Source organism: Hemitrygon akajei, chromosome 16 (genome assembly GCF_048418815.1).
Source record: "Hemitrygon akajei chromosome 16, sHemAka1.3, whole genome shotgun sequence".
NCBI lineage: Eukaryota > Metazoa > Chordata > Chondrichthyes > Myliobatiformes > Dasyatidae > Hemitrygon > Hemitrygon akajei.
Window position 1 is genome coordinate 49,120,389 of NC_133139.1, and position 25,488 is coordinate 49,145,876.

Sequence of the window (25,488 nt, forward strand, 5' to 3'; positions counted from 1 at the left end):
TATCCCTGGTTGGGTGGTAGGGTAAGACAAGAGGAACTCTATCCCTGGTGGGGTGGTAGGTGAAGACAAGAAGAACTCTATCCCTGTTGGGGTGGGAGGTGAAGACAAGAAGAACTCTATCCCTGGTTGGGTAGTAGGTGAAGACAAGAAAAACTCTATCCCTGGTGGGGTGGTAGGTGAAGACAAGAAGACCTCTATTCCGGGTTGGGTGGGAGGTGAAGACAAGAAGAACTCTATCCCTGGTGGGGTGGTAGGTGAAGACAAGAAGAACTCTATCCCTGGTGGGGTGGGAGGTGAAGACAAGAATAACTCTATCCCTGGTTGGGTGGTAGTTGAAGAGAAGAAGAACTCTATCCCTGGTGGATTGGTAGGTGAAGACAAGAAGACCTCTATCCCTGGTTGGGTGGTAGGTGAAGAGAAGAAGAACTCTATCCCTCGTGGGGTGGGAGGTGAAGACAAGAAGAACTCTATCCCTGGTGGGGTGTTAGGTGAAGACAAGAAGAATTCTATCCCTTATGGGGTGGGAGGTGAAGACAAGAAGAACTCTATCCCTGGTGCGGTGGTAGGTGAAGACAAGAAGATCTCTATCCCTGGTGGGTTGGGAGGTGAAGACAAGAAGAACTCTATCCCTGGTGGGGTGGTAGGTGAAGACAAGAAGAACTCTATCCCTGGTGGGGTGGTAGGTGAAGACAAGAAGAACTCTATCCCTGGTGGCGTGGGAGGTGAAGACAAGAAGAATTCTATCCCTGGTGGGGTGGTAGGTGAAGACAAGAAGAACTCTATACCTGGTGGGGTGGTAGGTGAAGACAAGAAGAACTCTATCCCTGGTGCGGTGGTAGGTGAAGACACGAAGAACTCTATCCCTGGTGGGGTGGTAGGTGAACACAAGAAGAACTCTATCCCTGGTGGGGAGGGAGGTGAAGACAAGAAGAACTCTATCCCTGGTTGGGTGGGAGGTGAAGACAAGAAGAACTCTATCCCTGGTGGGGTGCTAGGTGAAGACAAGAAGAACTCTATCCCTGGTGGGCTGGGAGGTGAAGACAAGAAGAACTCTATCCCTGGTGCGGTGGGAGGTGAAGACAAGAAGAACTCTATCCCTGGTGGGGTGGTAAGTGAAGACAAGAAGAACTCAATCCCTGTTTGGGTGGTAGGTGAAGACAAGATGAACTCTATCCCTGGTTGGGTGGTAGGTGAAGACAAGAAGAACTCTATTCCCGGTGGGGTGTTAGGTGAAGACAAGAAGAACTCTATCCCTGGTGGGGTGGTAGGTGAAGACAAGAAGAACTCTATCCCCGGTGCGGTGGTAGGTGAAGACAAGAAGAACTCTATCCCTGGTGGGGTGGTAGGTGAAGACAATAAGAACTATATCCCTGGTGGGGTGGGAGGTGAAGACAAGAAGAACTCTGTCCCTGGTGGGGTGGTAGGTGAAGACAAGAAGAACTCTGTCCCTGGTGGGGTAGTAGGTGAAGACAATAAGAGCTCTATCCCTGGTTGGGTGGTAGGTGAAGACAAGAAGAACTCTATCCCTGGTGGGGTGGTAGGTGAAGAAAAGAAGAACTCTATCCCTGGTGGGGTGGGACGTGAAGACAAGAAGAACTCTATCCCTGGTGGGGTGGTAGGTGAAGACAAGAAGAACTCTATCCCTGGTGGGGTGGGAGGTGAAGACAAGAAGAACTCTATACCTGGTTGGGTGGTAGGTGAAGACAAGAAGAACTCTATCCCTGGTTGGGTGGGAGGTGAAGACAAGAAGAACTCTATCGCTGGTTGGGTGGTAGGTGAAGACAAGAAGAACTCTATCCCTGGTTGGGTGGTAGGTGAAGACAAGAAGAACTCTATCCCTGGTTGGGTGGTAGGTGAAGACAAGAAGAACTCTATCCCTGGTGGGGTGGGAGGTGAAGAAAAGAAGAACTCTATCCGTGGTGGGGTGGTAGGTGAAGAGAAGAAGAACTCTATCCCTGGTGGGGTGGGAGGTGAAGACAAGAAGAACTCTGTCCCTGGTTGGGTGGTAGGTGAAGACAGGAAGAACTCTATCCCTGGTTGGGTGTTAGGTGAAGACAAGAAGAACTCTATCCCTGGTGGGGTGGGAGGTGAAGACAAGAAGAACTCTATCCCTGGTTGGGGGGTAGGTGAAGACAAAAAGAACTCTATCCCTGGTGGGGTGGTAGGTGAAGACAAGAAGAACTCTATCCCTGGTGGGGTGGTAGGTGAAGACAAGAAGAACTTTATCCCTGGTGGGGTGGGAGGAGAAGACAAGAAGAACTCTATCCCTGGTGCGGTGGTAGGTGATGACAAGAAGAACTCTATCCCTGGTTGGGTGGTAGGTGAAGACAAGAAGAACTCTATCCCTGGTTGGGTGGTAGGTGATGACAAGAAGAACTCTATCCTTGGTTGGGTGGTAGGTGAAGAGAAGAAGAACTCTATCGAGGTGGGGTGGTAGTGAAGACAAGAAGAACTCTATCCCTGGTGGGGTGGGAGGTGGACAAGAAGAACTCTATCCCTGGTGGGGTGGTAGGTGAAGACAAGAAGAACACTATCCCTGGTGGGGTGGTAGGTGAAGACAAGAAGACCTCTATCCCTGCTGGGGTGGGAGGTGAAGACAATAAGAACTCTATCCCTGGTGGGGTGGTAAGTGAAGACAAGAAGAACTCTATACCTGGTGGGGTGGTGGATGAAGACAAGAAGAACTCTATCCCTGGTGGGGTGGTAAGTGAAGACAAGAAGAACTCTATACCTGGTGGGGTGGTGGATGAAGACAAGAAGAACTCTATCCCTGGTGGGGTGGTAAGTGAAGACAAGAAGAACTCTATCCCTGTTTGGGTGGTAGGTGAAGACAAGATGAACTCTATCCCTGGTTGGGTGGTAGTTGATGACAAGAAGAACTCTATCCCTGGTGGGGTGGGAGGTGAAGACAAGAAGAACTCTATCCCTGGTGGGGTGGGAGGTGAAGACATGAAGAACTCTATCCCTGCTGGGGTGGGAGGTGAAGACAATAAGAACTCTATACCTGGGGGGCGGTAGGTGAAGACAAGAAGAACTCTATTCTTGCTGGGTTGGGAGGTGAAGACAAGAAGAACTCTATCCCTGGTTGGGTGGGAGGTGAAGACAAGAAGAACTCTATCCCTGGTTGGCTGTTAGGTAAAGACAAGAAGAAATCTATCGTGGTGGGGTGGTAGGTGAAGACAAGAAGAACTCTATCCCTGGTGGGGTGGGAGGTGAAGACAAGAAGAACTCTATCCCTGGTGGGGTGGTAGGTGAAGACAAGAAGACCTCTATCCCTGGTTGGGTGGTAGGTGAAGACAAGAAGAACTCTATCCCTGGTGGGGTGGTAGGTGAAGACAATAAGAGCTCTATCCCTGGTTGGGTGGTAGGTGAAGACAAGAAGAACTCTATCCCTGGTGGGGTGGTAGGTGAATAAAAGAAGAACTCTATCCCTGGTGGGGTGGGAGGTGATGACAAGAAGAACTCTATCCTTGCTTGGGTGGTAGGTGAAGACAAGAAGAACTCTATCCCTGGTGGGGTGGGAGGTGAAGACAAGAATAACTCTATCCCTGGTGGGGTGTTAGGTGAAGACAAGAAGACCTCTATCCCTGGTTGGGTGGTAGGTGAAGACAAGAAGAACTCTATCCCTGGTGGGGTGGTAGGTGAAGACAATAAGAGCTCTATCCCTGGTTGGGTGGTAGGTGAAGACAAGAAGAACTCTATCCCTGTTGGGGTGGGAGGTGAAGACAAGAAGAACTCTATCCCTGGTTGGGTAGTAGGTGAAGACAAGAAAAACTCTATCCCTGGTGGGGTGGTAGGTGAAGACAAGAAGACCTCTATTCCGGGTTGGATGGGAGGTGAAGACACGAAGAACTCTATCCCTGGTGGGGTGGTAGGTGAAGACAAGAAGAACTCTATCCCTGGTTGGGTGGTAGGTGAAGACAAGAAGAACTCTATCACTGGTGGGGTGGTAGGTGAAGACAAGAAGAACACTATCCCTGGTGGGTTGGTAGGTGAAGACAAGAAGAACTCTATCCCTGGTGGGATGGGAGGTGAAGACAAGAAGAACTCTATACCTGGTGGGGTGTTAGGAGAAGACAAGAAGAACTCTATCCCTGGTGTGGTGGTAGGTGAAGACAAGAAGAACTCTATCCCTGGTTGGGTGGTAGGTGAAGACAAGAAGAACTCTATCCCTGGTTGGGTGGTAGGGTAAGACAAGAGGAACTCTATCCCTGGTGGGGTGGTAGGTGAAGACAAGAAGAACTCTATCCCTGTTGGGGTGGGAGGTGAAGACAAGAAGAACTCTATCCCTGGTTGGGTAGTAGGTGAAGACAAGAAAAACTCTATCCCTGGTGGGGTGGTAGGTGAAGACAAGAAGACCTCTATTCCGGGTTGGGTGGGAGGTGAAGACAAGAAGAACTCTATCCCTGGTGGGGTGGTAGGTGAAGACAAGAAGAACTCTATCCCTGGTGGGGTGGGAGGTGAAGACAAGAATAACTCTATCCCTGGTTGGGTGGTAGTTGAAGAGAAGAAGAACTCTATCCCTGGTGGATTGGTAGGTGAAGACAAGAAGACCTCTATCCCTGGTTGGGTGGTAGGTGAAGAGAAGAAGAACTCTATCCCTCGTGGGGTGGGAGGTGAAGACAAGAAGAACTCTATCCCTGGTGGGGTGTTAGGTGAAGACAAGAAGAATTCTATCCCTTATGGGGTGGGAGGTGAAGACAAGAAGAACTCTATCCCTGGTGCGGTGGTAGGTGAAGACAAGAAGATCTCTATCCCTGGTGGGTTGGGAGGTGAAGACAAGAAGAACTCTATCCCTGGTGGGGTGGTAGGTGAAGACAAGAAGAACTCTATCCCTGGTGGGGTGGTAGGTGAAGACAAGAAGAACTCTATCCCTGGTGGCGTGGGAGGTGAAGACAAGAAGAATTCTATCCCTGGTGGGGTGGTAGGTGAAGACAAGAAGAACTCTATACCTGGTGGGGTGGTAGGTGAAGACAAGAAGAACTCTATCCCTGGTGCGGTGGTAGGTGAAGACACGAAGAACTCTATCCCTGGTGGGGTGGTAGGTGAACACAAGAAGAACTCTATCCCTGGTGGGGAGGGAGGTGAAGACAAGAAGAACTCTATCCCTGGTTGGGTGGGAGGTGAAGACAAGAAGAACTCTATCCCTGGTGGGGTGCTAGGTGAAGACAAGAAGAACTCTATCCCTGGTGGGCTGGGAGGTGAAGACAAGAAGAACTCTATCCCTGGTGCGGTGGGAGGTGAAGACAAGAAGAACTCTATCCCTGGTGGGGTGGTAAGTGAAGACAAGAAGAACTCAATCCCTGTTTGGGTGGTAGGTGAAGACAAGATGAACTCTATCCCTGGTTGGGTGGTAGGTGAAGACAAGAAGAACTCTATTCCCGGTGGGGTGTTAGGTGAAGACAAGAAGAACTCTATCCCTGGTGGGGTGGTAGGTGAAGACAAGAAGAACTCTATCCCCGGTGCGGTGGTAGGTGAAGACAAGAAGAACTCTATCCCTGGTGGGGTGGTAGGTGAAGACAATAAGAACTATATCCCTGGTGGGGTGGGAGGTGAAGACAAGAAGAACTCTGTCCCTGGTGGGGTGGTAGGTGAAGACAAGAAGAACTCTGTCCCTGGTGGGGTAGTAGGTGAAGACAAGAAGAACTCTATCCCTGGTGTGGTGGTAGGTGAAGAAAAGAAGAACTCTATCCCTATTCGTGTGGGAGGTGAAGACAAGAAGAACTCTATCCCTGGTGTGTTGGGACGTGAAGACAAGGAGAACTCTATCCCTGGTGGGGTGGTAGGTGAAGACAAGAAGAACTCTATCCCTGGTCGGGTGGTAGGTGAAGAAAAGAAGAACTCTATCCCTGGTGGGGTGGGAGGTGATGACAAGAAGAACTCTATCCTTGGTTGGGTGGTAGGTGAAGACAAGAAGAACTCTATCGTGGTGGGGTGGTAGGTGAAGACAAGAAGAACTCTATCCCTGGTGGGGTGGGACGTGAAGACAAGAAGAACTCTATCCCTGGTGGGGTGGTAGGTGAAGACAAGAAGACCTCTATCCCTGGTTGGGTGGTAGGTGAAGACAAGAAGAACTCTATCCCTGGTGGGGTGGTAGGTGAAGACAATAAGAGCTCTATCCCTGGTTGGGTGGTATGTGAAGACAAGAAGAACTCTATCCCTGGTGGGGTGGGAGGTGAAGACAAGAAGAACTATATACCTGGTGGGGTGTTAGGAGAAGACAAGAAGAACTCTATCCCTGGTGTGGTGGTAGGTGAAGACAAGAAGAACTCTATCCCTGGTTGGGTGGTAGGTGAAGACAAGAAGAACTCTATCCCTGGTTGGGTGGTAGGGTAAGACAAGAGGAACTCTATCCCTGGTGGGGTGGTAGGTGAAGACAAGAAGAACTCTATCCCTGTTGGGGTGGGAGGTGAAGACAAGAAGAACTCTATCCCTGGTTGGGTAGTAGGTGAAGACAAGAAAAACTCTATCCCTGGTGGGGTGGTAGGTGAAGACAAGAAGACCTCTATTCCGGGTTGGATGGGAGGTGAAGACAAGAAGAACTCTATCCCTGGTGGGGTGGTAGGTGAAGACAAGAAGAACTCTATCCCTGGTGGGGTGGGAGGTGAAGACAAGAATAACTCTATCCCTGGTTGGGTGGTAGTTGAAGAGAAGAAGAACTCTATCCCTGGTGGATTGGTAGGTGAAGAAAAGAAGACCTCTATCCCTGGTTGGGTGGTAGGTGAAGACAAGAAGAACTCTATCCCTGGTGGGGTGGGAGGTGAAGACAAGAAGAACTCTATCCCTGGTGAGGTGTTAGGTGAAGACAAGAAGAATTCTATCCCTTATGGGGTGGGAGGTGAAGACAAGAAGAACTCTATCCCTGGTGCGGTGGTAGGTGAAGACAAGAAGATCTCTATCCCTGGTGGGGTGGGAGGTGAAGACAAGAAGAACTCTATCCCTGGTGGGGTGGTAGGTGAAGACAAGAAGAACTCTATCCCTGGTGGGGTGGTAGGTGAAGACAAGAAGAACTCTATCCCTGGTGGCGTGGGAGGTGAAGACAAGAAGAATTCTATCCCTGGTGGGGTGGTAGGTGAAGACAAGAAGAACTCTATACCTGGTGGGGTGGTAGGTGAAGACAAGAAGAATTCTATCCCTGGTGGGGTGGTAGGTGAACACAAGAAGAACTCTATCCCTGGTGGGGAGGGAGGTGAAGACAAGAAGAACTCTATCCCTGGTTGGGTGGGAGGTGAAGACAAGAAGAACTCTATCCCTGGTGGGGTGCTAGGTGAAGACAAGAAGAACTCTATCCCTGGTGGGCTGGGAGGTGAAGACAAGAAGAACTCTATCCCTGGTGCGGTGGGAGGTGAAGACAAGAAGAACTCTATCCCTGGTGGGGTGGTAAGTGAAGACAAGAAGAACTCAATCCCTGTTTGGGTGGTAGGTGAAGACAAGATGAACTCTATCCCTGGTTGGGTGGTAGGTGAAGACAAGAAGAACTCTATTCCCGGTGGGGTGTTAGGTGAAGACAAGAAGAACTCTATCCCTGGTGGGGTGGTAGGTGAAGACAAGAAGAACTCTATCCCCGGTGCGGTGGTAGGTGAAGACAAGAAGAACTCTATCCCTGGTGGGGTGGTAGGTGAAGACAATAAGAACTATATCCCTGGTGGGGTGGGAGGTGAAGACAAGAAGAACTCTGTCCCTGGTGGGGTGGTAGGTGAAGACAAGAAGAACTCTGTCCCTGGTGGGGTAGTAGGTGAAGACAAGAAGAACTCTATCCCTGGTGTGGTGGTAGGTGAAGAAAAGAAGAACTCTATCCCTATTCGTGTGGGAGGTGAAGACAAGAAGAACTCTATCCCTGGTGTGTTGGGACGTGAAGACAAGGAGAACTCTATCCCTGGTGGGGTGGTAGGTGAAGACAAGAAGAACTCTATCCCTGGTCGGGTGGTAGGTGAAGAAAAGAAGAACTCTATCCCTGGTGGGGTGGGAGGTGATGACAAGAAGAACTCTATCCTTGGTTGGGTGGTAGGTGAAGACAAGAAGAACTCTATCATGGTGGGGTGGTAGGTGAAGACAAGAAGAACTCTATCCCTGGTGGGGTGGGACGTGAAGACAAGAAGAACTCTATCCCTGGTGGGGTGGTAGGTGAAGACAAGAAGACCTCTATCCCTGGTTGGGTGGTAGGTGAAGACAAGAAGAACTCTATCCCTGGTGGGGTGGTAGGTGAAGACAATAAGAGCTCTATCCCTGGTTGGGTGGTATGTGAAGACAAGAAGAACTCTATCCCTGGTGGGGTGGGAGGTGAAGACAAGAAGAACTCTATACCTGGTTGGGTGGTAGGTGAAGACCAGAAGAACTCTATTCCTGGTTGGGTGGGAGGTGAAGACAAGAAGAACTCTATCGCTGGTTGGGTGGTAGGTGAAGACAAGAAGAACTCTATCCCTGGTTGGGTGGTAGGTGAAGACAAGAAGAACTCTATCCCTGGTTGGGTGGTAGGTGAAGACAAGAAGAACTCTATCCCTGGTGGGGTGGGAGGTGAAGAAAAGAAGAACTCTATCCCTGGTGGGGTGGTAGGTGAAGAGAAGAAGAACTCTATCCCTGGTGGGGTGGGAGGTGAAGACAAGAAGAACTCTGTCCCTGGTTGGGTGGTAGGTGAAGACAAGAAGAACTCTATCCCTGGTTGGGTGTTAGGTGAAGACAAGAAGAACTCTATCCCTGGTGGGGTGGGAGGTGAAGACAAGAAGAACTCTATCCCTGGTTGGGGGGTAGGTGAAGACAAAAAGAACTCTATCCAAGGTGGGGTGGTAGGTGAAGACAAGAAGAACTCTATCCCTGGTGGGGTGGTAGGTGAAGACAAGAAGAACTTTATCCCTGGTGGGGTGGGAGGAGAAGACAAGAAGAACTCTATCCCTGGTGCGGTGGTAGGTGATGACAAGAAGAACTCTATCCCTGGTTGGGTGGTAGGTGAAGACAAGAAGAACTCTATCCCTGGTTGGGTGGTAGGTGATGACAAGAAGAACTCTATCCTTGGTTAGGTGGTAGGTGAAGACAAGAAGAACTCTATCGTGGTGGGGTGGTAGGTGAAGACAAGAACAACTCTATCCCTGGTGGTGTGGGAGGTGGACAAGAAGAACTCTATCCCTGGTGGGGTGGTAGGTGAAGACAAGAAGAACTCTATCCCTGGTTGGGTGGTAGGTGAAGACAAGAAGAACTCTATCCCTGGTGGGGTGGTAGGTGAAGACAAGAAGAACTCTATCCCTGGTGGGGAGGTAGGTGAAGACAAGAAGAACTCTATCGCTGGTGGGGTGGGAGGAGAAGACAAGAAGAACGCTATCCCTGCTGCGGTGGTAGGTGATGACAAGAAGAACTCTATCCCTGGTTGGGTGGTAGCTGAAGACAAGAAGAACTCTATCCCTGGTTGGGTGGTAGGTGATGACAAGAAGAACTCTATCCTTGGTTGGGTGGTAGGTGAAGACAAGAAGAACTCTATCATGGTGGGGTGGTAGGTGAAGCCAAGAAGAACTCTATCGCTGGTGGGGTGGGAGGTGGACAAGAAGAACTCTATCCCTGGTGGGGTGGTAGGTGAAGACAAGAAGACCTCTATCCCTGGTTGGGTGGTAGGTGAAGACAAGAAGAACTCTATCCCTGGTGGGGTGGTAGGTGAAGACAATAAGAGCTCTATCCCTGGTTGGGTGGTAGGTGAAGAAAAGAAGAACTCTATCCCTGGTGGGGTGGTAGGTGAAGAAAAGAAGAACTCTATCCCTGGTGGGGTGGGAGGTGATGACAAGAAGAACTCTATCCTTGTTTGGTGGTAGTTGAAGACAAGAAGAATTCTATCGTGGTGGGGTGGTAGGTGAAGACAAGAAGAACTCTATCCCTGGTGGGGTGGGAGGTGAAGACAAGAAGAACTCTATCCCTGGTGGGGTGGTAGGTGAAGACAAGAAGACCTCTATCCCTGGTTGGGTGGTAGGTGAAGACAAGAAGAACTCTATCCCTGGTGGGGTGGTAGGTGAATACAATAAGAGCTCTATCCCTGGTTGGGTGGTAGGTGAAGACAAGAAGAACTCTATCCCTGGTGGGGTGGGAGGTGAAGACAAGAAGAACTCTATCCCTGGTTGGGTGGTAGGTGAAGAGAAGAAGAACTCTATCCCTGGTTGGGTGGGAGGTGAAGACAAGAAGAACTCTATCGCTGGTTGGGTGGTAGGTGAAGACAAGAAGAACTCTATCCCTGGTTGGGTGGTAGGTGAAGACAAGAAGAACTCTATCCCTGGTTGGGTGGTAGGTGAAGACAAGAAGAACTCTATCCCTGGTGGGGTGGGAGGTGAAGAAAAGAAGAACTCTATCCCTGGTGGGGTGGTAGGTGAAGAGAAGAAGAACTCTATCCCTGGTGGGGTGGGAGGTGAAGACAAGAAGAACTCTGTCCCTGGTTGGGTGGTAGGTGAAGACAAGAAGAACTCTATCCCTGGTTGGGTGGTAGGTGAAGACAAGAAGAACTCTATCACTGGTGGGGTGGTAGGTGAAGACAAGAACAACTCTATCCCTGCTGGGGTGGGAGGTGAAGACAAGAAGAACTCTATCCCTGGTTGGGTGGTAGGTGAAGACAAGAAGAACTCTATCCCTGGTGGGGTGGTAGGTGAAGACAAGAAGAACTCTATCCCTGGTGGGGTGGTAGGTGAAGACAAGAAGAACTCTATCCCTGGTTGGGTGGGAAGTGAAGACAAGAAGAACTCTATCCCTGGTTGGGTGGTAGGTGAAGAAAAGAAGAACTCTATCCCTGGTGGGGTGGTAGGTGAAGACAAGAAGAACTCTGTCCCTGGTGGGGTGGTAGGTGAAGACAAGAAGAACTCTATTCCTGGTGGGGTGGGAGGAGAAGACAAGAAGAACTCTATCCCTGGTGCGGTGGTAGGTGATGACAAGAAGAACTCTCTCCCTGGTTGGGTGGTAGGTGAAGACAAGAAGAACTCTATCCATGGTTGGGTGGGAGGTGAAGACAAGAAGAACTCTATCCATGGTTGGGTGGGAGGTGAAGACAAGAAGAACTCTATCCCTGGTGGGGTGGTAGGTGAAGAAAAGAAGAACTCTATCCCTGTTGGGGTGGGAGGTGATGACAAGAAGAACTCTATCCTTGGTTGGGTGGTAGGTGAAGACAAGAAGAACTCTATCCCTGGTGGGGTGGGAGGTGAAGACAAGAAGAACTCTATCCCTGGTTGGGTCAGAGTTGAAGACAAGAAGAACTCTATCCCTGGTGGGGTGGTAGGTGAAGACAAGAAGGACTCTATCCCTGGTGGGGTGGGAGGTGAAGACAAGAAGAACTCTATCCCTGGTGGGGTGGTAAGTGAAGACAAGAAGAACTCTATACCTGGTGGGGTGGTGGATGAAGACAAGAAGAACTCTATCCCTGGTGGGGTGGTAAGTGAAGACAAGAAGAACTCTATACCTGGTGGGGTGGTGGATGAAGACAAGAAGAACTCTATCCCTGTTTGGGTGGTAGGTGAAGACAAGATGAACTCTATCCCTGGTTGGGTGGTAGTTGATGACAAGAAGAACTCTATCCCTGGTGGGGTGGGAGGTGAAGACAAGAAGAACTCTATCCCTGGTGGGGTGGGAGGTGAAGACAAGAAGAACTCTATCCCTGCTGGGGTGGGAGGTGAAGACAATAAGAACTCTATACCTGGGGGGCGGTAGGTGAAGACAAGAAGAACTCTATTCTTGCTGGATTGGGAGGTGAAGACAAGAAGAACTCTAATCCTGGTTGGGTGGGAGGTGAAGACAAGAAGAACTCTATCCCTGGTTGGGTGTTAGGTAAAGATAAGAAGAACTCTATCGTGGTGGGGTGGTAGGTGAAGACAAGAAGAACTCTATCCCTGGTGGGGTGGGAGGTGAAGACAAGAAGAACTCTATCCCTGGTGGGGTGGTAGGTGAAGACAAGAAGACCTCTATCCCTGGTTGGGTGGTAGGTGAAGACAAGAAGAACTCTATCCCTGGTGGGGTGGTAGGTGAAGACAATAAGAGCTCTATCCCTGGTTGGGTGGTAGGTGAAGACAAGAAGAACTCTATCCCTGGTGGGGTGGTAGGTGAAGAAAAGAAGAACTCTATCCCTGGTGGGGTGGGAGGTGATGACAAGAAGAACTCTATCCTTGGTTGGGTGGTAGGTGAAGACAAGAAGAACTCTATCCCTGGTGGGGTGGGAGGTGAAGACAAGAAGAACTCTATCCCTGGTGGGGTGTTAGGTGAAGACAAGAAGACCTCTATCCCTGGTTGGGTGGTAGGTGAAGACAAGAAGAACGCTATCCCTGGTGCGGTGGTAGGTGAAGACAATAAGAGCTCTATCCCTGGTTGGGTGGTAGGTGAAGACAAGAAGAACTCTATCCCTGGTGGGGTGGGAGGTGAAAACAAGAAGAACTCTATCCCTGGTTGGGTGGTAGGTGAAGACAAGAAGAACTCTATCCCTGGTTGGGTGGGAGGTGAAGACAAGAAGAACTATATCGCTGGTTGGGTGGTAGGTGAAGACAAGAAGAACTCTATCCCTGGTTGGGGGGCAGGTGAAGACAAGAAGAACTCTATCCCTGGTTGGGTGGTAGGTGAAGACAAGAAGAACTCTATCCCTGGTGGGGTGGGTGGTGAAGAAAAGAAGAACTCTATCCCTGGTGGGGTGGTAGGTGAAGAGAAGAAGAACTCTATCCCTGGTTGGGTGGGAGGTGAAGACAAGAAGAACTCTGTCCCTGGTTGGGTGGTAGGTGAAGACAAGAAGAACTCTATCCCTGGTTGGGTGGTAGGTGAAGACAAGAAGAACTCTATCACTGGTGGGGTGGTAGGTGAAGACAAGAAGAATTCTATCCCTGGTGGGTTGGTAGGTGAAGACAAGAAGAACTCTATCCCTGGTGGGATGGGAGGTGAAGACAAGAAGAACTCTATCCCTGGTGGGGTGGTAGGTGAAGACAAGAAGAACTCTATCCCTGGTGTGGTGGTAGGTGAAGACAAGAAGAACTCTATCCCTGGTTGGGTGGTAGGTGAAGACAAGAAGAACTCTATCCCTGGTTAGGTGGTAGGGTAAGACAAGAGGAACTCTATCCCTGGTGGGGTGGTAGGTGAAGACAAGAAGAACTCTCTCCCTGGTGGGGTGGGAGGTGAAGACAAGAAGAACTCTATCCCTGGTTGGGTAGTAGGTGAAGACAAGAAAAACTCTATCCCTGGTGGGGTGGTAGGTGAAGACAAGAAGACCTCTATTCCGGGTTGGGTGGGAGGTGAAGACAAGAAGAACTCTATCCCTGGTGGGGTGGTAGGTGAAGACAAGAAGAACTCTATCCCTGGTCGGGTGGGAGGTGAAGACAAGAATAACTCTATCCCTGGTTGGGTAGTAGTTGAAGAGAAGAAGAACTCTATCCCTGGTGGGGTGGTAGGTGAAGACAAGAAGACCTCTATCCCTGGTTGGGTGGTAGGTGAAGAGAAGAAGAACTCTATCCCTGGTGGAGTGTGAGGTGAAGACAAGAAGAACTCTATCCCTGGTGGGGTGTTAGGTGAAGACAAGAAGAATTCTATCCCTTATGGGGTGGGAGGTGAAGACAAGAAGAACTCTATCCCTGGTGCGGTGGTAGGTGAAGACAAGAAGAACTTTATCCCTGGTGGGGTGGGAGGTGAAGACAAGAAGAACTCTATCCCTGGTGGGGTGGTAGGTGAAGACAAGAAGAACTCTATCCCTGGTGGGGTGGTAGGTGAAGACAAGAAGAACTCTATCCCTGGTGGCGTGGGAGGTGAAGACAAGAAGAATTCTATCCCTGGTGGGGTGGTAGGTGAAGACAAGAAGAACTCTATACCTGGTGGGGTGGTAGGTGAAGACAAGAAGAACTCTATCCCTGGTGCGGTGGTAGGTGAAGACAAGAAGAACTCTATCCCTGGTGGGGTGGTAGGTGAACACAAGAAGAACTCTATCCCTGGTGGGGTGGGAGGTGAAGACAAGAAGAACTCTATCCCTGGTTGGGTGGGAGGTGAAGACAAGAAGAACTCTATCCCTGGAGGGGTGCTAGGTGAAGACAAGAAGAACTCTATCCCTGGTGGGCTGGGAGGTGAAGACAAGAAGAACTCTATCCCTGGTGCGGTGGGAGGTGAAGACAAGAAGAACTCTATCCCTGGTGGGGTGGTAAGTGAAGACAAGAAGAACTCAATCCCTGTTTGGGTTGTAGGTGAAGACAAGATGAACTCTATCCCTGGTTGGGTGGTAGGTGAAGACAAGAAGAACTCTATTCCCGGTGGGGTGTTAGGTGAAGACAAGAAGAACTCTATCCCTGGTGGGGTGGTAGTTGAAGACAAGAAGAACTCTATCCCCGGCGCGGTGGTAGGTGAAGACAAGAAGAACTCTATCCCTGGTGGGGTGGTAGGTGAAGACAATAAGAACTATATCCCTGGTGGGGTGGGAGGTGAAGACAAGAAGAACTCTGTCCCTGGTGGGGTGGTAGGTGAAGACAAGAAGAACTCTGTCCCTGGTGGGGTGGTAGGTGAAGACAAGAAGAACTCTATCCCTGGTGTGGTGGTAGGTGAAGAAAAGAAGAACTCTATCCCTATTCGTGTGGGAGGTGAAGACAAGAAGAACTCTATCCCTGGTGGGTTGGGACGTGAAGACAAGGAGAACTCTATCCCTGGTGGGGTGGTAGGTGATGACAAGATGAACTCTATCCCTGGTTGGGTGGTAGGTGAAGACAAGAAGAACACTATCCCTGGTGGGGTGGGAGGTGAAGACAAGAAGAACTCTATCCCTGTTGGGGTGGTAAGTGAAGACAAGAAGAACTCTATCCCTGTTTGGGAGGGAGGTGAAGACAAGAAGAACTCTATCTCTGGTGGGGTGGAAGGTGAAGACAAGAAGAACTCTATCCCTGGTGTGGTGTTAGGTGAAGAAAAGAAGAACTCTATCCCTATTCGTGTGGGAGATGAAGACAAGAAGAACACTATCCCTGGTGGGGTGGGAGGTGAAGACACGAAGAACTCTATCCCTGTTGGGGTGGTAAGTGAAGACAAGAAGAACTCTATCCCTGGTGGGGTGGTAAGTGAAGACAAGAAGAACTCAATCCCTGTTTGGGTGGTAGGTGAAGACAAGATGAACTCTATCCCTGGTTGGGTGGTAGGTGAAGACAAGAAGAACTCTATTCCCGGTGGGGTGTTAGGTGAAGACAAGAAGAACTCTATCCCTGGTGGGGTGGTAGGTGAAGACAAGAAGAACTCTATCCCCGGTGCGGTGGTAGGTGAAGACAAGAAGAACTCTATCCCTGGTGGGGTGGTAGGTGAAGACAATAAGAACTATATCCCTGGTGGGGTGGGAGGTGAAGACAAGAAGAACTCTGTCCCTGGTGGGGTGGTAGGTGAAGACAAGAAGAACTCTGTCCCTGGTGGGGTGGTAGGTGAAGACAAGAAGAACTCTATCCCTGGTGTGGTGGTAGGTGAAGAAAAGAAGAACTCTATCCCTATTCGTGTGGGAGGTGAAGACAAGAAGAACTCTATCCCTGGTGGGTTGGGACGTGAAGACAAGGAGAACTCTATCCCTGGTGGGGTGGTAGGTGATGACAAGATGAACTCTATCCCTGGTTGGTTGGTAGGTGAAGACAAGAAGAACACTATCCCTGGTGGGGTGGGAGGTGAAGACAAGAAGAACTCTATCCCTGTTGGGGTGGTAAGTGAAGACATGAAGAACTCTATCCCTGTTTGGGAGGGAGGTGAAGACAAGAAGAACTCTATCTCTGGTGGGGTGGAAGGTGAAGACAAGAAGAACTCTATCCCTGGTGTGGTGGTAGGTGAAGAAAAGAAGAACTCTATCCCTATTCGTGTGGGAGATGAAGACAAGAAGAACACTATCCCTGGTGGGGTGGGAGGTGAAGACACGAAGAACTCTATCCCTGTTGGGGTGGTAAGTGAAGACAAGAAGAACTCTATCCCTGTTTGGGAGGTAGGTGAAGACAAGAAGAACTCTATCTCTGGTGGGGTGGAAGGTGAAGACAAGAAGAACTCTATCCCTGGTTGGGTGGTAGGTGAAGACAAGAAGAACTCTATCTCTGGTGGGATGGGAGGTGAAGACAAGAAGAACTCTATCCCTGGTTGGGTGGTAGGTGAAGAAAAGAAGAACTCTATCCCTGGTGGGGTGGGAGGTGAAGACCAGAAGAACTCTATCCCTGGTGGGGTGGTAGGTGAAGTCAAGAAGCCCTCTATCCCTGGTTGGGTGGTAGGAGAAGAGAAGAAGAACTCTATCCCTGGTGGGGTGGGAGGTGAAGACAAGAAGAACTCTATCCCTGCTGCGGTGGTAGGTGAAGACAAGAAGAATTCTATCCCTTATGGGGTGGTAGGTGAAGACAAGAAGAACTCTATCCCTGGTGGGGTGGTAGGTGAAGACAAGAAGAACTCTATCCCTGGTGGGGTGGTAGGTGAAGACAAGAAGAACTCTGTCCCTGGTGGGGTGGTAGGTGAAGACAAGAAGAACTCTGTCCCTGGTGGGGTGGTAGGTGAAGACAAGAAGAACTCTATCCCTGGTGTGGTGGTAGGTGAAGATAAGAAGAACTCTATCCCTATTCGTGTGGGAGGTGAAGACAAGAAGAACTCTATCCCTGGTGGGTTGGGACGTGAAGACAAGAAGAACTCTATCCCTTGTGGGGTGGTAGATGAAGACAAGAAGAACTCTATCCCTGGTGCGGTGGTAGGTGAAGACAAGAAGAACTCTATCCCTGGTGGGGTGGGAGGTGAAGACAAGAAGAACTCTATCCCTGGTGGGGTGGGAGGTGAAGACAAGAAGAACTCTATCCCTGGTGGGGTGGGAGGTGAAGACAAGAAGAACTCTATCCCTGGTGGGGTGGTAGGTGAAGACAAGAAGAACTCTATCCCTAGTGGGGTGGGAGGTGAAGACAAGAAGAATATCCCTGGTGGGTTGGGAGGTGAAGACAAGAAGAACTCTATCCCTGGTGGGGTGGTAGGTGAAGACAAGAAGAACTCTATCCCTGGTTGGGTGGTAGGTGAAGACAAGATGAACCCTATCCCTGGTTGGGTGGTAGGTGAAGACAAGAAGAACTCTGTCCCTGGTGGGGTGGTAGGTGAAGACAAGAAGAACTCTGTCCCTGGTGGGGTGGTAGGTGAAGACAAGAAGAACTCCATCCCTGGTGTGGTGGTAGGTGAAGAAAAGAAGAACTCTATCCCTATTCGTATGGGAGGTGAAGACAAGAAGAACTCTATCCCTGGTGGGTTGGGACGTGAAGACAAGGAGAACTCTATCCCTGGTGGGGTGGTAGGTGAAGACAAGATGAACTCAATCCCTGGTTGGGTGGTAGGTGAAGACAAGAAGAACTCTATCCCTGTTGGGGTGGTAAGTGAAGACAAGAAGAACTCTATCCCTGTTTGGGAGGTAGGTGAAGACAAGAAGAACTCTATCTCTGGTGGGGTGGAAGGTGAAGACAAGAAGAACTCTATCCCTGGTGGGGTGGTCGGTGAAGACGAGAAGAACTCTATCCCTGGTGCGGTGGTAGGTGAAGACAAGAAGAACTCTATCCCTGGTGGGGTGGTAGGTGAACACAAGAAGAACTCTATCCCTGGTGGGGTGGGAGGTGAAGACAAGAAGAACTCTATCCCTGGTTGGGTGGGAGGTGAAGACAAGAAGAACTCTATCCCTGGTGGGGTGCTAGGTGAAGACAAGAAGAACTCTATCCCTGGTGGGCTGGGAGGTGAAGACAAGAAGAACTCTATCCCTGGTGGGGTGGGAGGTGAAGACAAGAAGAACTCTATCCCTGGTGGGGTGGTAAGTGAAGACAAGAAGAACTCAATCCCTGTTTGGGTGGTAGGTGAAGACAAGATGAACTCTATCCCTGGTTGGGTGGTAGGTGAAGACAAGAAGAACTCTATTCCCGGTGGGGTGTTAGGTGAAGACAAGAAGAACTCTATCCCTGGTGGGGTGGTAGGTGAAGACAAGAAGAACTCTATCCCTGGTGGGGTGGTAGGTGAAGACAAGAAGAACTCTATCCCTATTCGTGTGGGAGATGAAGACAAGAAGAACACTATCCCTGGTGGGGTGGGAGGTGAAGACACGAAGAACTCTATCCCTGTTGGGGTGGTAAGTGAAGACAAGAAGAACTCTATCCCTGTTTGGGAGGTAGGTGAAGACAAGAAGAACTCTATCTCTGGTGGGGTGGAAGGTGAAGACAAGAAGAACTCTATCCCTGGTTGGGTGGTAGGTGAAGACAAGAAGAACTCTATCTCTGGTGGGATGGGAGGTGAAGACAAGAAGAACTCTATCCCTGGTTGGGTGGTAGGTGAAGAAAAGAAGAACTCTATCCCTGGTGGGGTGGGAGGTGAAGACCAGAAGAACTCTATCCCTGGTGGGGTGGTAGGTGAAGTCAAGAAGCCCTCTATCCCTGGTTGGGTGGTAGGAGAAGAGAAGAAGAACTCTATCCATGGTGGGGTGGGAGGTGAAGACAAGAAGAACTCTATCCCTGCTGCGGTGGTAGGTGAAGACAAGAAGAATTCTATCCCTTATGGGGTGGTAGGTGAAGACAAGAAGAACTCTATCCCTGGTGGGGTGGTAGGTGAAGACAAGAAGAACTCTATCCCTGGTGGGGTGGTAGGTGAAGACAAGAAGAACTCTGTCCCTGGTGGGGTGGTAGGTGAAGACAAGAAGAACTCTGTCCCTGGTGGGGTGGTAGGTGAAGACAAGAAGAACTCTATCCCTGGTGTGGTGGTAGGTGAAGATAAGAAGAACTCTATCCCTATTCGTGTGGGAGGTGAAGACAAGAAGAACTCTATCCCTGGTGGGTTGGGACGTGAAGACAAGAAGAACTCTATCCCTTGTGGGGTGGTAGATGAAGACAAGAAGAACTCTATCCCTGGTGCGGTGGTAGGTGAAGACAAGAAGAACTCTATCCCTGGTGGGGTGGGAGGTGAAGACAAGAAGAACTCTATCCCTGGTGGGGTGGGAGGTGAAGACAAGAAGAACTCTATCCCTGGTGGGGTGGGAGGTGAAGACAAGAAGAACTCTATCCCTGGTGGGGTGGTAGGTGAAGACAAGAAGAACTCTATCCCTAGTGGGGTGGGAGGTGAAGACAAGAAGAATATCCCTGGTGGGTTGGGAGGTGAAGACAAGAAGAACTCTATCCCTGGTGGGGTGGTAGGTGAAGACAAGAAGAACTCTATCCCTGGTTGGGTGGTAGGTGAAGACAAGATGAACCCTATCCCTGGTTGGGTGGTAGGTGAAGACAAGAAGAACTCTGTCCCTGGTGGGGTGGTAGGTGAAGACAAGAAGAACTCTGTCCCTGGTGGGGTGGTAGGTGAAGACAAGAAGAACTCTATCCCTGGTGTGGTGGTAGGTGAAGAAAAGAAGAACTCTATCCCTATTCGTATGGGAGGTGAAGACAAGAAGAACTCTATCCCTGGTGGGTTGGGACGTGAAGACAAGGAGAACTCTATCCCTGGTGGGGTGGTAGGTGAAGACAAGATGAACTCAATCCCTGGTTGGGTGGTAGGTGAAGACAAGAAGAACTCTATCCCTGTTGGGGTGGTAAGTGAAGACAAGAAGAACTCTATCCCTGTTTGGGAGGTAGGTGAAGACAAGAAGAACTCTATCTCTGGTGGGGTGGAAGGTGAAGACAAGAAGAACTCTATCCCTGGTGGGGTGGTCGGTGAAGACGAGAAGAACTCTATCCCTGGTGCGGTGGTAGGTGAAGACAAGAAGAACTCTATCCCTGGTGGGGTGGTAGGTGAACACAAGAAGAACTCTATCCCTGGTGGGGTGGGAGGTGAAGACAAGAAGAACTCTATCCCTGGTTGGGTGGGAGGTGAAGACAAGAAGAACTCTATCCCTGGTGGGGTGCTAGGTGAAGACAAGAAGAACTCTATCCCTGGTGGGCTGGGAGGTGAAGACAAGAAGAACTCTATCCCTGGTGGGGTGGGAGGTGAAGACAAGAAGAACTCTATCCCTGGTGGGGTGGTAAGTGAAGACAAGAAGAACTCAATCCCTGTTTGGGTGGTAGGTGAAGACAAGATGAACTCTATCCCTGGTTGGGTGGTAGGTGAAGACAAGAAGAACTCTATTCCCGGTGGGGTGTTAGGTGAAGACAAGTAGAACTCTATCCCTGGTGGGGTGGTAGGTGAAGACAAGAAGAACTCTATCCCTGGTGCGGTGGTAGGTGAAGACAAGAAGAACTGTATCCCTGGTGGGGTGGTAGGTGAAGACAATAAGAACTATATCCCTGGTGGGGTGGGAGGTGAAGACAAGAAGAACTCTATCCCTGGTTGGGTGGTAGGTGAAGACAAGAAGAACTCTATCCCTGGTTGGGTGGTAGGTGAAGACAAGAAGAACTCTATCCCTGGTGGGGTGGTAGGTGAAGACAAGAAGAACTCTATCCCTGGTGGGGTGGGAGGTGAAGACAAGCAGTACTCTATCCCTGGTTGGGTGGTAGGTGAAGACAAGAAGAACTCTATCCCTGGTGGGGTGGTAGGTGAAGACAAGAAGAACTCTATTCCTGGTTGGGTGGTAGGTGAAGACAAGATGAACCCTATCCCTGGTTGGGTGGTAGGTGAAGACAAGAAGAACTCTGTCCCTGGTGTGGTGGTAGGTGAAGACAAGAATAACTCTGTCCCTGGTGGGGTGGTAGGTGAAGACAAGAAGAACACTATCCCTGGTGTGGTGGTAGGTGAAGAAAAGAAGAACTCTATCCCTATTCGTGTGGGAGATGAAGACAAGAAGAACTCTAGACCTGGTGGGTTGGGACGTGAAGACAAGAAGAACTCTATCCCTGGTGGGGTGGTAGGTGAAGACAAGATGAACTCTATCCCTGGTTGGGTGGTAGGTGAAGACAAGAAGAACTCTATCCCTGGTGGGGTGGGAGGTGAAGACAAGAAGAACTCTATCCCTGTTGGGGTGGTAAGTAAAGACAAGAAGAACTCTATCCCTGTTTGGGAGGTAGGTGAAGACAAGAAGAACTCTATCGCTGGTGGGGTGGAAGGTGAAGACAAGAAGAACTCTATCCCTGGTTGGGTGGTAGGTGAAGACAAGAAGAACTCTATCTCTGGTGGGGTGGGAGGTGAAGACAAGAAGAACTCTATCCCTGGTTGGGTGGTAGGTGAAGAAAAGAAGAACTCTATCCCTGGTGGGGTGGGAGGTGAAGACCAGAAGAACTCTATCCCTGGTGGGGTGGTAGGTGAAGACAAGAAGACCTCTATCCCTGGTTGGGTGGTAGGTGAAGAGAAGAAGAACTCTATCCCTGGTGGGGTGGGAGGTGAAGACAAGAAGAAGTCTATCCCTGCTGCGGTGGTAGGTGAAGACAAGAAGAATTCTATCCCTTATGGGGTGGTAGGTGAAGACAAGAAGAACTCTATCCCTGGTGCGGTGGTAGGTGAAGATAAGCAGAACTCTATCCCTGGTTGGGTGGTAGGTCAAGACGAGAAGAACTCTATCCCTGGTTGGGTGGTAGGTGAAGACAAGAAGAACTCTATCTCTGGTGGGGTGGGAGGTGAAGACAAGAAGAACTCTATCCCTGGTTGGGTGGTAGGTGAAGAAAAGAAGAACTCTATCCCTGGTGGGGTGGGAGGTGAAGACAAGAAGAACTCTATCCCTGGTGGGGTGGTAGGTGAAGACAAGAAGACCTCTATCCCTGGTTGGGTGGTAGGTGAAGATAAGAAGAACTCTATCCCTGGTGGGGTGGGAGGTGAAGACAAGAAGAACTCTATCCCTGGTGCGGTGATAGGTGAAGACATGAAGAATTCTATCCCTTATGGGGTGGTAGGTGAAGACAAGAAGAACTCTATCCCTGGTGCGGTGGTAGGTGAAGATAAGAAGAACTCTATCCCTGGTTGGGTGGTAGGTGAAGACAAGAAGAACTCTATCCCTGGTGGGGTGGTAGTTGAAGACAAAAAGAACTCTATCCCTGGTGGGGTGGGAGGTGAAGACAAGAAGAACTCTATCCTTGGTGGGGTGGGAGGTGAAGACAAGTAGAACTCTATCCCTGGTGGGTTGGTAGGTGAAGACAAGAAGAACTCTATCCCTGGTTGGGTGGTAGGTAAAGACAAGAAGAACTCTATCTCTGGTGGGGTGGGAGGTGAAGACAAGAAGTACTCTCTCCCTGGTAGGGTGGTAGGTGAAGACAAGAAGAACTCTATCCCTGGTTGGGTGGTAGGTGAAGACAAGAAGAACTCTATCCCTGGTGGTTTGGTAGGTGAAGACAAGAAGATTCTATCCCTGGTGGGGTGGGAGGTGAAGACAAGAAGTACTCTATCCCTGGTTGGGTGGGAGGTGAAGACAAGAAGAACTCTATCCCTGGTGGGGTGGTAGGTGAAGACAAGAAGAACTCTATCCCTGGTGGGTTGGGACGTGAAGACAAGAAGAACTCTATCCCTTGTGGGGTGGTAGATGAAGACAAGAAGAACTCTATCCCTGGTGCGGTGGTAGGTGAAGACAAGAAGAACTCTATCCCTTGTTGGGTGGTCGGTGAAGACAAGGAGAACTCTATCCCTCGTTGGGTGGGAGGTGAAGACAAGAAGAACTCTATCCCTGGTGGGGTGGGAGGTGAAGACAAGAAGAACTCTATCCCTGGTGGGGTGGGAGGTGAAGACAAGAAGAACTCTATCCCTGGTGGGGTGGGAGGTGAAGACAAGAAGAACTCTATCCCTGGTGGGGTGGTAGGTGAAGACAAGAAGAACTCTATCCCTGGTGGGGTGGGAGGTGAAGACATGAAGAACTCTATCCCTGGTGGGGTGGGAGTTGAAGACAAGCAGAACTCTATCCCTGGTGGGGTGGGAGGTGAAGACAAGATGAACTCTATCCCTGGTTGGTTGGTAGGTGAAGACAAGAAGAACTCTATCCCTGGTGGGGTGGGAGGTGAAGACAAGAAGAACTCTATCCCTGGTGGGGTGGTAAGTGAAGACAAGAAGAACTCTATCCCTGTTTGGGTGGTAGGTGAAGACAAGATGAACTCTATCCCTGGTTGGGTGGTAGGTGAAGACAAGAAGAACTCTATGCCTGCTGGGGTGGTAGGTGAAGACAAGAAGAACTCTATCCCTTGTGGGGTGGTAGGTGAAGACAAGAAGAACTCTATCCCTTGTGCGGTGGTAGGTGAATACAAGAAGAACTCTATCCCTGGTTGGGTGGTAGGTGAAGACAAGAAGATTTCTATCCCTGGTTGGGTGGGAGGTGAAGACAAGAAGAACTCTATCCCTGGTGGGGTGCGAGGTGAAGACAAAAAGAACTCTATCCCTGGTGGGGTGGGAGGTGAAGACAAGAAGAACTCTATCCCTGGTTGGGTGGTAGGTGAAGACAAGAAGAACTCTATCCCTGGTGGGGTGGTAGGTGAAGACAAGAAGAACTCTATCCCTGGTGGGGTGGGAGGTGAAGACAAGCAGTACTCTATCCCTGGTTGGGTGGTAGGTGAAGACAAGAAGAACTCTATCCCTGGTGGGGTGGTAGGTGAAGACAAGAAGAACTCTATTCCTGGTTGGGTGGTAGGTGAAGACAAGATGAACCCTATCCCTGGTTGGGTGGTAGGTGAAGACAAGAAGAACTCTGTCCCTGGTGTGGTGGTAGGTGAAGACAAGAATAACTCTGTCCCTGGTGGGGTGGTAGGTGAAGACAAGAAGAACACTATCCCTGGTGTGGTGGTAGGTGAAGAAAAGAAGAACTCTATCCCTATTCGTGTGGGAGATGAAGACAAGAAGAACTCTAGACCTGGTGGGTTGGGACGTGAAGACAAGAAGAACTCTATCCCTGGTGGGGTGGTAGGTGAAGACAAGATGAACTCTATCCCTGGTTGGGTGGTAGGTGAAGACAAGAAGAACTCTATCCCTGGTGGGGTGGGAGGTGAAGACAAGAAGAACTCTATCCCTGTTGGGGTGGTAAGTAAAGACAAGAAGAACTCTATCCCTGTTTGGGAGGTAGGTGAAGACAAGAAGAACTCTATCGCTGGTGGGGTGGAAGGTGAAGACAAGAAGAACTCTATCCCTGGTTGGGTGGTAGGTGAAGACAAGAAGAACTCTATCTCTGGTGGGGTGGGAGGTGAAGACAAGAAGAACTCTATCCCTGGTTGGGTGGTAGGTGAAGAAAAGAAGAACTCTATCCCTGGTGGGGTGGGAGGTGAAGACCAGAAGAACTCTATCCCTGGTGGGGTGGTAGGTGAAGACAAGAAGACCTCTATCCCTGGTTGGGTGGTAGGTGAAGAGAAGAAGAACTCTATCCCTGGTGGGGTGGGAGGTGAAGACAAGAAGAAGTCTATCCCTGCTGCGGTGGTAGGTGAAGACAAGAAGAATTCTATCCCTTATGGGGTGGTAGGTGAAGACAAGAAGAACTCTATCCCTGGTGCGGTGGTAGGTGAAGATAAGCAGAACTCTATCCCTGGTTGGGTGGTAGGTCAAGACGAGAAGAACTCTATCCCTGGTTGGGTGGTAGGTGAAGACAAGAAGAACTCTATCTCTGGTGGGGTGGGAGGTGAAGACAAGAAGAACTCTATCCCTGGTTGGGTGGTAGGTGAAGAAAAGAAGAACTCTATCCCTGGTGGGGTGGGAGGTGAAGACAAGAAGAACTCTATCCCTGGTGGGGTGGTAGGTGAAGACAAGAAGACCTCTATCCCTGGTTGGGTGGTAGGTGAAGATAAGAAGAACTCTATCCCTGGTGGGGTGGGAGGTGAAGACAAGAAGAACTCTATCCCTGGTGCGGTGATAGGTGAAGACATGAAGAATTCTATCCCTTATGGGGTGGTAGGTGAAGACAAGAAGAACTCTATCCCTGGTGCGGTGGTAGGTGAAGATAAGAAGAACTCTATCCCTGGTTGGGTGGTAGGTGAAGACAAGAAGAACTCTATCCCTGGTGGGGTGGTAGTTGAAGACAAAAAGAACTCTATCCCTGGTGGGGTGGGAGGTGAAGACAAGAAGAACTCTATCCTTGGTGGGGTGGGAGGTGAAGACAAGTAGAACTCTATCCCTGGTGGGTTGGTAGGTGAAGACAAGAAGAACTCTATCCCTGGTTGGGTGGTAGGTAAAGACAAGAAGAACTCTATCTCTGGTGGGGTGGGAGGTGAAGACAAGAAGTACTCTCTCCCTGGTAGGGTGGTAGGTGAAGACAAGAAGAACTCTATCCCTGGTTGGGTGGTAGGTGAAGACAAGAAGAACTCTATCCCTGGTGGTTTGGTAGGTGAAGACAAGAAGATTCTATCCCTGGTGGGGTGGGAGGTGAAGACAAGAAGTACTCTATCCCTGGTTGGGTGGGAGGTGAAGACAAGAAGAACTCTATCCCTGGTGGGGTGGTAGGTGAAGACAAGAAGAACTCTATCCCTGGTGGGTTGGGACGTGAAGACAAGAAGAACTCTATCCCTTGTGGGGTGGTAGATGAAGACAAGAAGAACTCTATCCCTGGTGCGGTGGTAGGTGAAGACAAGAAGAACTCTATCCCTTGTTGGGTGGTCGGTGAAGACAAGGAGAACTCTATCCCTCGTTGGGTGGGAGGTGAAGACAAGAAGAACTCTATCCCTGGTGGGGTGGGAGGTGAAGACAAGAAGAACTCTATCCCTG